The sequence below is a fragment of the Alosa pseudoharengus genome, unplaced genomic scaffold, assembly GCF_046254945.1.
Source record: "Alosa pseudoharengus isolate Yale_2024_CS ecotype anadromous, Long Island Sound unplaced genomic scaffold, YU_APseudo_1.1 YU_APseudo_1.1_scf_35, whole genome shotgun sequence".
NCBI lineage: Eukaryota > Metazoa > Chordata > Actinopteri > Clupeiformes > Clupeidae > Alosa > Alosa pseudoharengus.
In genome coordinates, this window is record NW_027468743.1 from 581,998 (window position 1) to 595,957 (window position 13,960).

At 36.9% G+C, this 13,960-nt stretch overlaps 1 long non-coding RNA gene across 1 annotated transcript; it reads left to right on the top strand.

Moving 5' to 3' along the window:
- The first annotated feature begins 4,113 nt into the window (after positions 1 to 4,113).
- LOC143101429 (uncharacterized) lies at positions 4,114 to 6,052 on the top strand. Its single transcript, XR_012982310.1, has 2 exons — positions 4,114 to 4,679; positions 5,091 to 6,052. It is a non-coding gene; the product is annotated as an uncharacterized LOC143101429 (long non-coding RNA).
- The last annotated feature ends 7,908 nt before the right edge of the window (positions 6,053 to 13,960 follow it).

Here is a 13,960-nt window from a genome sequence, read left to right on the forward strand (position 1 = left end):
GATTATGTGCGCAAACTGCGCGATGAAAAGGGATTCTGCACACTCGGACACCGTTGCAATGAGTGCCACCGATATATTTACCACGACTCCTGCAACGCCAAATGAGCATAAATCTCGATCAGTAGGGGTTTTAGACACTGCTGCATAAGAAATCCAGTAAAATGTCTCAAGATAGATCTGGGAATATAGGCCTAATGGAAAATACAAGGTTTTTCGTATGACCGCAGGATGACCCAAGCTGAATGCATGATCTGTTAATCTAAATTGCAGAAACCATAAAGGGCCAAACTGACATGTCGCATTTCCTATATTTTCCGATATTGTCCAGTGCTAATGATAAACTCGAGCAACGGAGATAGTGCTTTGGATCATGTAGGCTAGGACTACTTTAAGAATCGCCCTTTAGTGAGCGCAACACAGCACGGGTCTTAACCTGCTTTATCCAGAGGGAGACATTTTTGGAAGCAGTGACAAAAAGCCTATCATGGACCTGGCTGGGAAATGCGACAGTGGAGTCGGCATTCGTAGGCTATAGCCTGTCGCTGCAAGTACTTCTCCAAACTCAAAAACAGTAGACTTAAAAGTGGCAATAAAAGTGGACTGTCAGAGCAGCACAAAATACTAAGTCATGCCGAGTGTCCTGTTTCCTTTTAAACTTTCCATCACAGTTGGTGCATTTACCACTTCGTAAATGTGTTAGAATTTGTTCTGTAGGCTACTTTAAAGAACGTTTTGAGGGATCACATAGCCTATGTGCAATGTTGTGATATTATCAGTAGCCCTATGTGTAATTTGCTTTTGAGCAGGATCTTACAAGAACATTTCGAAATGAATGGAAAGACACAGTGAAGCCTATAGCCTAGGCTTGTTAGTGGTGAGTCTGTTATAGCCTATTTACTTGTATTGTAGCCTATGCAACGCTATTCTATTAAAATTCTATTATTCTAAACGTTGTGTGCTAGTTTATTCAACGGCTATGACCGCTATGTTCTTGCACTATTTCCCCCTTGATCATATTGATTCATGTATCCAAAAGGCTCGAAGGATGCTCTTTATTATATGGCAAAATAACGAATAAAAGTGAGGTGAGGTGCCCCCCCTGTCAGTGCTCATAGCCCCCCCACCAGTTGCTCTCTGGCGCCGACGCTGTGGATAGAACACCGAGCACTACATTAAACAGCGCTCCCGTAGCACAATGGACTAGACGTCGCTGAAGCATTGTGCCAGCGTCGCAGGTTGTAATCCTGCTTCATGACGTGACCACCGCGGTCTCCCGTTAATTTTACCGGTGTCCAGTAGCCTAGTCAATGCAATCGCGAATCGTGAGTTTCAGCTTTGCAACCATACTCCCCCCGGAACCCAAAGACTCGTGGTTTCCCGCACGCTGCCCGGCGGGTCATGGGAATAACGCCGCCGGATCGCGGGTCGGCATCGTTTACGGTCGGAACTACGACGGTATCTGATCGTCTTCGAACCTCCGACTTTCGTTCTTGATTAATGAAAACATTCTTGGCAAATGCTTTCGCTTTCGTCCGTCTTGCGCCGGTCCAAGAATTTCAACTCTAGCGGCCCAATACGAATGCCCCCGGCCGTCCCTCTTAATCATGGCCCTGGTTCCGAAAACCCACAAAATAGAACCGGAGTCCTATTCCATTATTCCTAGCTGCGGTATTCAGGCGTGCTGCGGCCTGCTTTGAACACTCTAATTTTTTCAAAGTAAACGCTCCGGGCCCCGTCGGACACCCAGCTAAGGGCATCCGGGGAGCGCCGGGAGGCAGGGGTACGGGACAGACGGTGGCACGCCTCGCGGCGGACCGCCAGCCCACTCCCGAAATCCAACTACGAGCTTTTTAACTGCAGCAACTTTAATATACGCTATTGGAGCTGGAATTACCGCGGCTGCTGGCACCAGACTTGCCCTCCAATGGGTCCTCGCCCATGGGTTTAGGATACGCTCATTCCAATTACAGGGCCTCGAAAGAGACCTGTATTGTTATTTTTCGTCACTACCTCACCGTGTCGGTAATGGGTAATTTGCGCGCCTGCTGCCTTCCTTGGATGTGGTAGCCGTTTCTCAGGCTCCCTCTCCGGAATCGAACCCTGATTCCCCGTTACCCGTGGTCACCATGGTAGGCGCCGAAAGTACCATCGAAAGTTGATAGGGCAGACATTCGAAAGACACGTCGCCGCCGCCGAGGGCGCTCGATCGGCCCGAGGTTATCTAGAGTCACCAAAGCGGACCGGGGGCACGAGGCCCCCGGATGGGTTTTTGGATCGATCTGATAAATGCACGCATCCGCAGCCCCCCGTGAAGGGGGCCAGTCAGCGCTCGTTTGCATGTATTAGCTCTGGAATTGCTACAGTTATCCAAGTACGGGTGGGAGCGATCAAAGGAACCATAACTGATTTAATGAGCCATTCGCAGTTTCACTGTACCGGCCGTGTGCACTTAGACCTGCATGGCTTAATCTTTGAGACAAGCATATGTTACTGGCAGGATCAAGCAGGTAGCTGCTGGTAGCGAGCCCGACCCCCCGGAGCGTGGGGGCCTCAGGGCAGGCCTCCCCCGAGAGGGAAGCCCGCCCACGCGGGTGCTGGCAGCGTGGACAGAGGACCACGTCGTGTGGACCGGGAGGACTCGGAGAGTGCGCTTCGAGGCTGCCGCGGGGCTTGGACGGAGCAGGGGGTTTTCAATAAAAAATGATTTGGACAATATCTGACATATTTTGAAATTTGTCAAAAATCTGTCTTTTGTCCTGACCCCGGACCTTATGTGAAAACTAAGAAAAACTGAAAAGTACTAAAAAAAATCAGACCAATTTTTTTTCACTTTTTTTGCCCTAGTTCATGCATTTCACATGTCTAGAAGTGAAATAAAAAATAATTTGGACAATATCTGACATATTTTGAAATTTGTCAAAAATCTGTCTTTTGTCCTGACCCCGGACCTTGTGTGAAAACTAAGAAAAACTGAAAGGTACTAAAAAAAATCAAACCAATTTTGTTACACTTTTTTGCACTAGTTCATGCATTTCACATGTCTAGACGTGAAATAAAAAATAATTTGGACAATATCTGACATATTTTGAAATTTGTCAAAAATCTGTCTTTTGTCCTGACCCCGGACCTTATGTGAAAACTAAGAAAAACTGAAAAGTACTAAAAAAATCAGACCAATTTTTTTTTACTTTTTTTGCCCTAGTTCATGCATTTCACATGTCTAGAAGTGAAATAAAAAATAATTTGGACAATATCTGACATATTTTGAAATTTGTCAAAAATCTGTCTTTTGTCCTGACCCCGGACCTTATGTGAAAACTAAGAAAAACTGAAAGGTACTAAAAAAAATCAAACCAATTTTGTTACACTTTTTTGCACTAGTTCATGCATTTCACATGTCTAGACGTGAAATAAAAAATGATTAGGACAATATCTGACATATTTTGAAATTTGTCAAAAATCTGTCTTTTGTCCTAACCCCGGACCTTATGTGAAAACTAAGAAAAACTGCAAGGTACTAAAAAAAAATCAGACCAATTTTTTTTCACTTTTTTTGCCCTAGTTCATGCATTTCACATGTCTAGAAGTGAAATAAAAAAGAATTTGGACAATATCTGACATATTTTGAAATTTGTCAAAAATCTGTCTTTTGTCCTGACCCCGGACCTTATGTGAAAACTAAGAAAAACTGAAAAGTACTAAAAAAAAATCAAATCAATTTTGTTACACTTTTTTGCACTAGTTCATGCATTTCACATGTCTAGACGTGAAATAAAAAATAATTTGGACAATATCTGACATATTTTGAAATTTGTCAAAAATCTGTCTTTTATCCTGACCCCGGACCTTATGTGAAAACTAAGAAAAACTGCAAGGTACTAAAAAAAAATCAAACCAATTTTTTCACACTTTCTTGCCCTAGTTCATGCATTTCACATGTCTAGAAATTAAATAAAAAATGATTTGGACAATATCTGACAGATTTTGAAATTTGTCAGAAATCTGTCTTTTGTCCTGACCCCGGACCTTATGTGAAAACTAAGAAAAACTGAAAAGTACTAAAAAAAATCAGACCAATTTTTATTCACTTTTTTTGCCCTAGTTCATGCATTTCACTAGCCTGGGTGCCATTCCGAACTTAGTCCCGCCCACAACGTTTGAGGTCGGGAAGTTCGGTCTGGCATTGATCAATAGTGGCGCGAGTATCCTCGCCCAAATACTGGCGGGCCAATCAAATTGTCAGGGCGGGCTTTATACGATGATGGACAGATGCTCAACAGTAACGTAATCCACCACGTCACCAAAGAGCGTTTGGGTTGAATTCGTTTACAACAACGATGGCTGCCGCTGGAGAATTGAGATGTGTAGATTCTGCTATCAGGTCTGTTCTAGAATATATCGACAGCGAATTAATTTTAAAAGAGTAACAGAGTAACGGGATCAAGGCATTTGTTGATAAGAAAGATGTTTTTTGCCGAAGCAACTGAAATGGGCATCACGGCGATGCAACTCGGCGTGCAAGACGAGGTGGATATAGCCAGCGGTCGTTGCCAGATCCTTTTTTGAAGCCCGGAATCCTGGCTGCTGAACAACAAGTGGAGGGACATGCTAGGCTCCGATGTTTTTCAAGCCAACGTAATGGGTATCGTCGTGGACGAAGTTCATCTAACTTACAAATGGTAAGAGAGTCTAACTGTCTGACTTAGTAAATAACTCCCAATGTCGTGATATGAATCCCATGTTGTAAACATAGTAGCCTAGGTATCGTTGTACGTTCGCTAACTCAGACTTGGTACAATCATAACGTTAGTATGATTGTAGCGAACTAGCTGTTAAAACATTCTAATGTAGGTTACTGTTTTATTTCTATCAGTGGTCAGGCTGCAAAAGGGCAGAAGGGCATTTGGGTGTTGCTTTATGTACTCAAGCACCATACCCATATTGGTAGGCTAGTCACTGTACCCCTTATAAGTGATGTATTCTTTTTAGATGTCAGTACAGTCATTAAAAAGTACTAAATGATACTACTCATAATTTCTTATTTTTTACTGTTACTTATTGGTTGCTTTTTGTACTGCTATATATTCCAGGTACACCTGTGCTGACATTGACCGCTTCTGCTGATCGGGAATCCAGAGCCAGGGTTATGAAACAGCTTCAGATGGACAATCCAATAAATTTGGCCCTGAGCCCAAACAGAACAAACATCAGAGTGGGTCTGATTAAAGTACCTGGCCATACACTGGAGTGCCTACACTGGATTGTGAGGGATGTTAGTACAAAGCTTGACCCAGCAGTTAAGACGGTACTTTAATGGAGTCACTAGTTGTCTGCGGAAAGCTTTGTACTGCCATTTTGAGGAACACACCACATCTGTTGATATAGGACATCTGTGCTGCACTCACTGCCATTCTGTTTGTTCTTGTGAACCTGAAGGTTGTGGGGAGCTAATCCCCAAATATGAACACTTTCAAGGGGAGGTTTCATCACACCACAAACACAGAATAGTCACACCTAAGGGCACACTTTTGATCAGGGAACTGTTATAAACTTACAGGAGTAGTTTACTTCAGGACCATAAAAACATGCCACTTTACACAGTCGACACAGCCTGCACTGGTTTTGGAGATGAACTCATTGATCAGTTTTAGAACAGTGCACACAGATATTTGACCTGGACTTCATTATCCATAATCTCCCTACATACAAGCTGGAACATGCAAAAGAGATACTATGAATTATGCATGAGGTTTTTGATGACATCGAACAGAGTCAAACTAATTTGTTTGATGACTGTGTTGTTCAGGATGACCGTGTTCAGGTTGACATGGATTACACTGGTTACTTTGATGACGAGGATGAGGATGATAAGATACAATCATCCCCAAGTAACTTGGAATCAGGCTTGTCAATGTTGAAGATCTCAGGCTAGCTTCAAATTCAGGCTCAAATTTGTAGCTTCAGGGTCCTGTTGTTGTGCAAATGCCTTTTTTTTTTTACCTCTGTTACATTAATATTTTTGAATAAAATTAAAATGGTTTATACTTCTCTACTGGTGGGTGATGTTTCTGCATTTAAAGACAAACAATAAGACATGTCAATAAAGATTTTTAATATCTACACATAATAGGTAATGTTTGAAGATATACGCTGAACTTTGAACATACAACCAATAAGAAAACACAAAAATGTTTTCAAGAATGTGGATACTACTAAACTATTATATGAAAACAATTATTTACATTGTCATTTACGAAAACAATATTTACAAATTACCATCACCATTTACATTTCACATTTACTTAATTATTTAAATAGGCACATTTTGCCAGTCCATTATTTTCTCCTGGTAATTCAGCTTTGCCAATAAGTTTCTCTTGAAATTCGGGAATGCATGAGACTGCCTGCCTGGGTGATTTTTGTTGGGAAAGTTGTGTCTCCCTGAAAACGTTTACCAGTGTTAAAACGTCCTGTTCTCGGGCCACATGATGAATGCCAGCCGGCCTTGTCAGCTCCAGCTCTGTGTCCGTTTTGTCCATTAGCTCTTTGACGATGCCAATGGACCTACTGATTCTGGCTGCTGACATTTCTGACATGTTTGGTCCCAATCCTCTCATAAATGATTTGAGAAAATTGTTTAGGTGTTCCAGGTGGAGGTCAAGTGGATGGAAAATGGGTGACAACCTGAAATATAAGTGAACACATCAGTGTGAAGAATTACAGTATAGCCTAATAAGTATAACGTGCATTGACAATACATTGGAAAATACAGACTGTTAAATATGGTGACACCAGATGCAATTGCTGAGCAGGTCAGAGAAACACTGCCCACCCCCCACAGAGGTGCAGAGCACAGAAGTGGGGGTTGGATAACATGCTAGTCCATTACAAAATGAAGTTTCTACATATTGACAAAGTGACAGAGGCCAACTTACACATCAGGTACAAGTTTATCCTGGTAACATTTGCTCACACTACACTGAAATTCGGGCTGGCTTCCAGAATACTAGGCATGTCAAAATATGACTAGATAATTTAATCATAGATAGATTTCACGGAAATGAGGAGTGTGGGAATGCACAGTGTTTATCACATTGGACAATAATCACGACTCACTATTAACTCATGTGAAACGTGGCAATCGAGGTTATTCTCATAGTCATATCATAAGAAGTAGAAATGTATTAACAAGCTTACCTCTGTAATGCTTCTTCGCGTTTTTGTACCGGTTGGAGTTGACGGATTGGGGCAGAACTTCTTCAGAGTCCGGGGCGTCTCTGATGCCTCAGATGAACACGGTTCTTCAGGCTGGTCTCCTTCGTCTTCTGTCCATTTTTTAAACACGGGCATGTAGCGTTCCAACCGTGTTATAAAGTTCTGACAGGACTGACAAATGCGATGCGATTTGTTTGCAGTGTTGTGGAGTTGTAATCCTAAACGGATAACTTGATCGTATATGCATTCACCTTTACTGTTTCTCTCAAAAATGAGGTTCGTGTGTTGAAGAACTCCGTGTATCCTTACATTATTTTTACAACACCTGCGAAAATCGCTCACATTTTCTTCTTCTAGCGTGCAGTTGAGTTCTGTTGACATCAACTATGCGTCGCTTAACATACGTCACACACTCCTTTGCTCTGATTGGTTGTAGGTCTATCCAATTGAGTGCAGAGGCATTTTTTTTCCTGGTTCGTTTGAAACACGCCCCATAATCACAGCTCTATGGAGCAGTATCAGACTCAAATTCTGACTAGAATTGAGTATGACTACGTCAGGCTAGCATTTCACATGTCTAGAAATGAAATAAAAAATGATTTGGACAATATCTGACAGATTTTGAAATTTGTCAAAAATCTGTCTTTTGTCCTGACCCCGGACCTTATGTGAAAACTAAGAAAAACTGAAAGGTACTAAAAAAAATCAAACCAATATTTTTACACTTTTTTGCCCTAGTTCATGCATTTCACATGTCTAGAAGTGAAATAAAAAATGATTTGGACAATATCTGACAGATTTTGAAATTTGTCAAAAATCTGTCTTTTATCCTGACCCCGGACCTTATGTGAAAACTAAGAAAAACTGAAAAGTACTAAAAAAAAATCAAACCAATTTTGTTACACTTTTTTGCACTAGTTCATGCATTTCACATGTCTAGACGTGAAATAAAAAATAATTTGGACAATATCTGACAGATTTTGAAATTTGTCAAAAATCTGTCTTTTGTCCTGACCCCGGACCTTATGTGAAAACTAAGAAAAACTGAAAAGTACTAAAAAAAAATCAGACCAATTTTTTTTCACTTTTTTTGCCCTAGTTCATGCATTTCACATGTCTAGAAATGAAATAAAAAATGATTTGGACAATATCTGACAGATTTTGAAATTTGTCAAAAATCTTTCTTTTGTCCTGACCCCAGACCTTATGTGAAAACTAAGAAAAACTGAAAGGTACTAAAAAAAATCAAACCAATTTTTTTTCACTTTTTTTGCCCTAGTTCATGCATTTCACATGACTAGAAGTGAAATAAAAAATAATTTGGACAATATCTGACATATTTTGAAATTTGTCAAAAATCTGTCTTTTGTCCTGACCCCCGGACCTTATGTGAAAACTAAGAAAATCTGCAAGGTACTAAAAAAAAATCAAACCAATTTTTTCACACTTTTTTGCCCTAGTTCATGCATTTCACATGTCTAGAAATTAAATAAAAAATGATTTGGACAATATCTGACATATTTTGAAATTTGTCAAAAATCTTTCTTTTGTCCTGACCCCAGACCTTATGTGAAAACTAAGAAAAACTGAAAGGTACTAAAAAAAATCAGACCAATTTTTTAAAACTTTTTTTGCCCTAGTTCAAGCATTTCACATGTCTAGATGTGAAATAAAAAATAATTTGGACAATATCTGACATATTTTGAAATTTGTCAAAAATCTGTCTTTTGTCCTGACCCAGGACCTTGTGAGAAAACTAAGAAAAACTGAAAGGTACTAAAAATCAAACCAATTTTGTTACACTTTTTTGCACTTGTTCGTGCATTTCACATGTCTAGACGTGAAATAAAAAATAATTTGGACAATATCTGACATATTTTGTAATTTGTCAAAAATCTGTCTTTTGTCCTGACCCCGGACCTTGTGAGAAAACTAAGAAAAACTGAAAGGTACTAAAAAAAATCAAACCAATTTTGTTACACTTTTTTGCACTTGTTCGTGCATTTCACATGTCTAGACGTGAAATAAAAAATAATTTGGACAATATCTGACATATTTTGAAATTTGTCAAAAATCTGTCTTTTGTCCTGACCCCGGACCTTGTGAGAAAACTAAGAAAAACTGAAAGGTACTAAAAAAAATCAAACCAATTTTGTTACACTTTTTTGCACTTGTTCGTGCATTTCACATGTCTAGACGTGAAATAAAAAATAATTTGGACAATATCTGACATATTTTGAAATTTGTCAAAAATCTGTCTTTTGTCCTGACCCCGGACCTTATGTGAAAACTAAGAAAAACTGAAAGGTACTAAAAAAAAAAAACAATTTTGTTACACTTTTTTGCACTTGTTCGTGCATTTCACATGTCTAGACGTGAAATAAAAAATTATTTGGACAATATCTGACATAATTTGAAATTTGTCAAAAATCTGTCTTTTGTCCTGACCCCGGACCTTGTGAGAAAACTAAGAAAAACTGAAAGGTACTAAAAAAAAATCAAACCAATTTTGTTACACTTTTTTGCACTTGTTCGTGCATTTCACATGTCTAGAAGTGAAATAAAAAATAATTTGGATAATATCTGACATATTTTGAAATTTGTCAAAAATCTGTCTTTTGTCCTGACCCCGGACCTTATGTGAAAACTAAGAAAAACTGAAAAGTACTAAAAAAAATCAGACCAATTTTTTTACACTTTTTTTGCCCTAGTTCATGCATTTCACATGTCTAGAAGTGAAATAAAAAATAATTTGGACAATATCTGACATATTTTGAAATTTGTCAAAAATCTGTCTTTTGTCCTGAGCCCGGACCTTATGTGAAAACTAAGAAAAACTGAAAAGTACTAAAAAAAATCAGACCAATTTTGTTACACTTTTTTGCACTTGTTCGTGCATTTCACATGTCTAGACGTGAAATAATAAATAATTTGGACAATATCTGACATATTTTGAAATTGGTCAAAAATCTGTCTTTTGTCCTGACCCCGGACCTTATGTGAAAACTAAGAAAAACTGAAAAGTACTAAAAAAAATCAGACCAATTTTGTTACACTTTTTTTGCTCTAGTTCATGCATTTCACATGTCTAGAAGTGAAATAAAAAATAATTTGGACAATATCTGACATATTTTGAAATTTGTCAAAAATCTGTCTTTTGTCCTGACCCCGGACCTTATGTGAAAACTAAGAAAAACTGAAAAGTACAAAAAAAAATCAGACCAATTTTGTTACACTTTTTTGCACTTGTTCGTGCATTTCACATGTCTAGACGTGAAATAAAAAATAATTTGGACAATATCTGACATATTTTGAAATTTGTCAAAAATCTGTCTTTTGTCCTGACCCCGGACCTTGTGTGAAAACTAAGAAAAACTGAAAGGTACTAAAAAAAATCAAACCAATTTTGTTACACTTTTTTGCACTTGTTCATGCATTTCACATGTCTAGACGTGAAATAAAAAATTATTTGGACAATATCTGACATAATTTGAAATTTGTCAAAAATCTGTCTTTTGTCCTGACCCCGGACCTTGTGAGAAAACTAAGAAAAACTGCAAGGTACTAAAAAAAAATCAAACCAATTTTTTTTCACTTTTTTGCACTTGTTCGTGCATTTCACATGTCTAGAAGTGAAATAAAAAATAATTTGGATAATATCTGACATATTTTGAAATTTGTCAAAAATCTGTCTTTTGTCCTGACCACGGACCTTATGTGAAAACTAAGAAAAACTGAAAAGTACTAAAAAAAATCAGACCAATTTTTTTACACTTTTTTTGCCCTAGTTCATGCATTTCACATGTCTAGAAGTGAAATAAAAAATAATTTGGACAATATCTGACATATTTTGAAATTTGTCAAAATTCTGTCTTTTGTCCTGACCACGGGCCTTATGTGAAAACTAAGAAAAACTGAAAAGTACTAAAAAAAATCAGACCAATTTTTTTACACTTTTTTTGCCCTAGTTCATGCATTTCACATGTCTAGAAGTGAAATAAAAAATAATTTGGACAATATCTGACATATTTTGAAATTTGTCAAAAATCTGTCTTTTGTCCTGACCCCGGACCTTGTGTGAAAACTAAGAAAAACTGAAAGGTACTAAAAAAAATCAAACCAATTTTGTTACACTTTTTTGCACTTGTTCATGCATTTCACATGTCTAGACGTGAAATAAAAAAATATTTGGACAATATCTGACATAATTTGAAATTTGTCAAAAATCTGTCTTTTGTCCTGACCCCGGACCTTGTGTGAAAACTAAGAAAAACTGAAAGGTACTAAAAAAAATCAAACCAATTTTGTTACACTTTTTTGCACTTGTTCATGCATTTCACATGTCTAGACGTGAAATAAAAAATTATTTGGACAATATCTGACATAATTTGAAATTTGTCAAAAATCTGTCTTTTGTCCTGACCCCGGACCTTGTGAGAAAACTAAGAAAAACTGAAAGGTACTAAAAAAAAATCAAACCAATTTTGTTACACTTTTTTGCACTTGTTCGTGCATTTCACATGTCTAGAAGTGAAATAAAAAATAATTTGGATAATATCTGACATATTTTGAAATTTGTCAAAAATCTGTCTTTTGTCCTGACCCCGGACCTTATGTGAAAACTAAGAAAAACTGAAAAGTACTAAAAAAAATCAGACCAATTTTTTTACACTTTTTTGCACTTGTTCATGCATTTCACATGTCTAGACGTGAAATAAAAAATTATTTGGACAATATCTGACATAATTTGAAATTTGTCAAAAATCTGTCTTTTGTCCTGACCCCGGACCTTATGTGAAAACTAAGAAAAACTGAAAGGTACTAAAAAAAATCAAACCAATTTTTTTACACTTTTTTGCCCTAGTTCATGCATTTCACATGTCTAGAAGTGAAATAAAAAATAATTTGGACAATATCTGACATATTTTGAAATTTGTCAAAAATCTGTCTTTTGTCCTGACCCCGGACCTTGTGTGAAAACTAAGAAAAACTGAAAGGTACTAAAAAAAATCAAACCAATTTTGTTACACTTTTTTGCACTTGTTCATGCATTTCACATGTCTAAACGTGAAATAAAAAATAATTTGGACAATATCTGACATATTTTGAAATTTGTCAAAAATCTGTCTTTTGTCCTGACCCCGGACCTTATGTGAAAACTAAGAAAAACTGAAAAGTACTAAAAAAAATCAGACCAATTTTTTTACACTTTTTTTGCCCTAGTTCGTGCATTTCACATGTCTAGAAGTGAAATAAAAAATAATTTGGACAATATCTGACATATTTTGAAATTTGTCAAAAATCTGTCTTTTGTCCTGACCCCGGACCTTATGTGAAAACTAAGAAAAACTGAAAAGTACTAAAAAAAATCAGACCAATTTTTTTACACTTTTTTTGCCCTAGTTCATGCATGTCACATGTCTAGAAGTGAAATAAAAAATAATTTGGACAATATCTGACATATTTTGAAATTTGTCAAAAATCTGTCTTTTGTCCTGACCCCGGACCTTATGTGAAAACTAAGAAAAACTGAAAAGTACAAAAAAAAATCAGACCAATTTTGTTACACTTTTTTGCACTTGTTCGTGCATTTCACATGTCTAGACGTGAAATAAAAAATAATTTGGACAATATCTGACATATTTTGAAAGTTGTCAAAAATCTGTCTTTTGTCCTGACCCCGGACCTTGTGAGAAAACTAAGAAAAACTGAAAGGTACTAAAAAAAAAAAAAAACAATTTTGTTACACTTTTTTTCACTTGTTCGTGCATTTCACATGTCTAGAAGTGAAATAAAAAATAATTTGGACAATATCTGACATATTTTGAAATTTGTCAAAAATCTGTCTTTTGTCCTGACCCCGGACCTTTTGTGAAAACTAAGAAAAACTGAAAAGTACTAAAAAAATTCAGACCAATTTTTTTTTCACTTTTTTTGCCCTAGTTCATGCATTTCACATGTCTAGAAGTGAAATAAAAAATAATTTGGACAATATCTGACATATTTTGAAAGTTGTCAAAAATCTGTCTTTTGTCCTGACCCCGGACCTTATGTGAAAACAAAGAAAAACTGCAAGGTACTAAAAAAAAATCAGACCAATTTTTTTTCACTTTTTTTGCCCTAGTTCATGCATTTCACATGTCTAGAAGTGAAATAAAAAATGATTTGGACAATATCTGACATATTTTGAAATTTGTCAAAAATCTGTCTTTTGTCCTGACCCCGGACCTTGTGTGAAAACTAAGAAAAACTGAAAGGTACTAAAAAAAATCAAACCAATTTTGTTACACTTTTTTGCACTTGTTCATGCATTTCACATGTCTAGACGTGAAATAAAAAATTATTTGGACAATATCTGACATATTTTGAAATTTGTCAAAAATCTGTCTTTTGTCCTGACCCCGGACCTTATGTGAAAACTAAGAAAAACTGAAAAGTACTAAAAAAAATCAGACCAATTTTTTTACACTTTTTTTGCCCTAGTTCATGCATGTCACATGTCTAGAAGTGAAATAAAAAATAATTTGGACAATATCTGACATATTTTGAAATTTGTCAAAAATCTGTCTTTTGTCCTGACCCCGGACCTTATGTGAAAACTAAGAAAAACTGAAAAGTACTAAAAAAAATCAGACCAATTTTTTTACACTTTTTTTGCCCTAGTTCATGCATTTCACATGTCTAGAAGTGAAATAAAAAATAATTTGGACAATATCTGACATATTTTGAAAGTTGTCAAAAATCT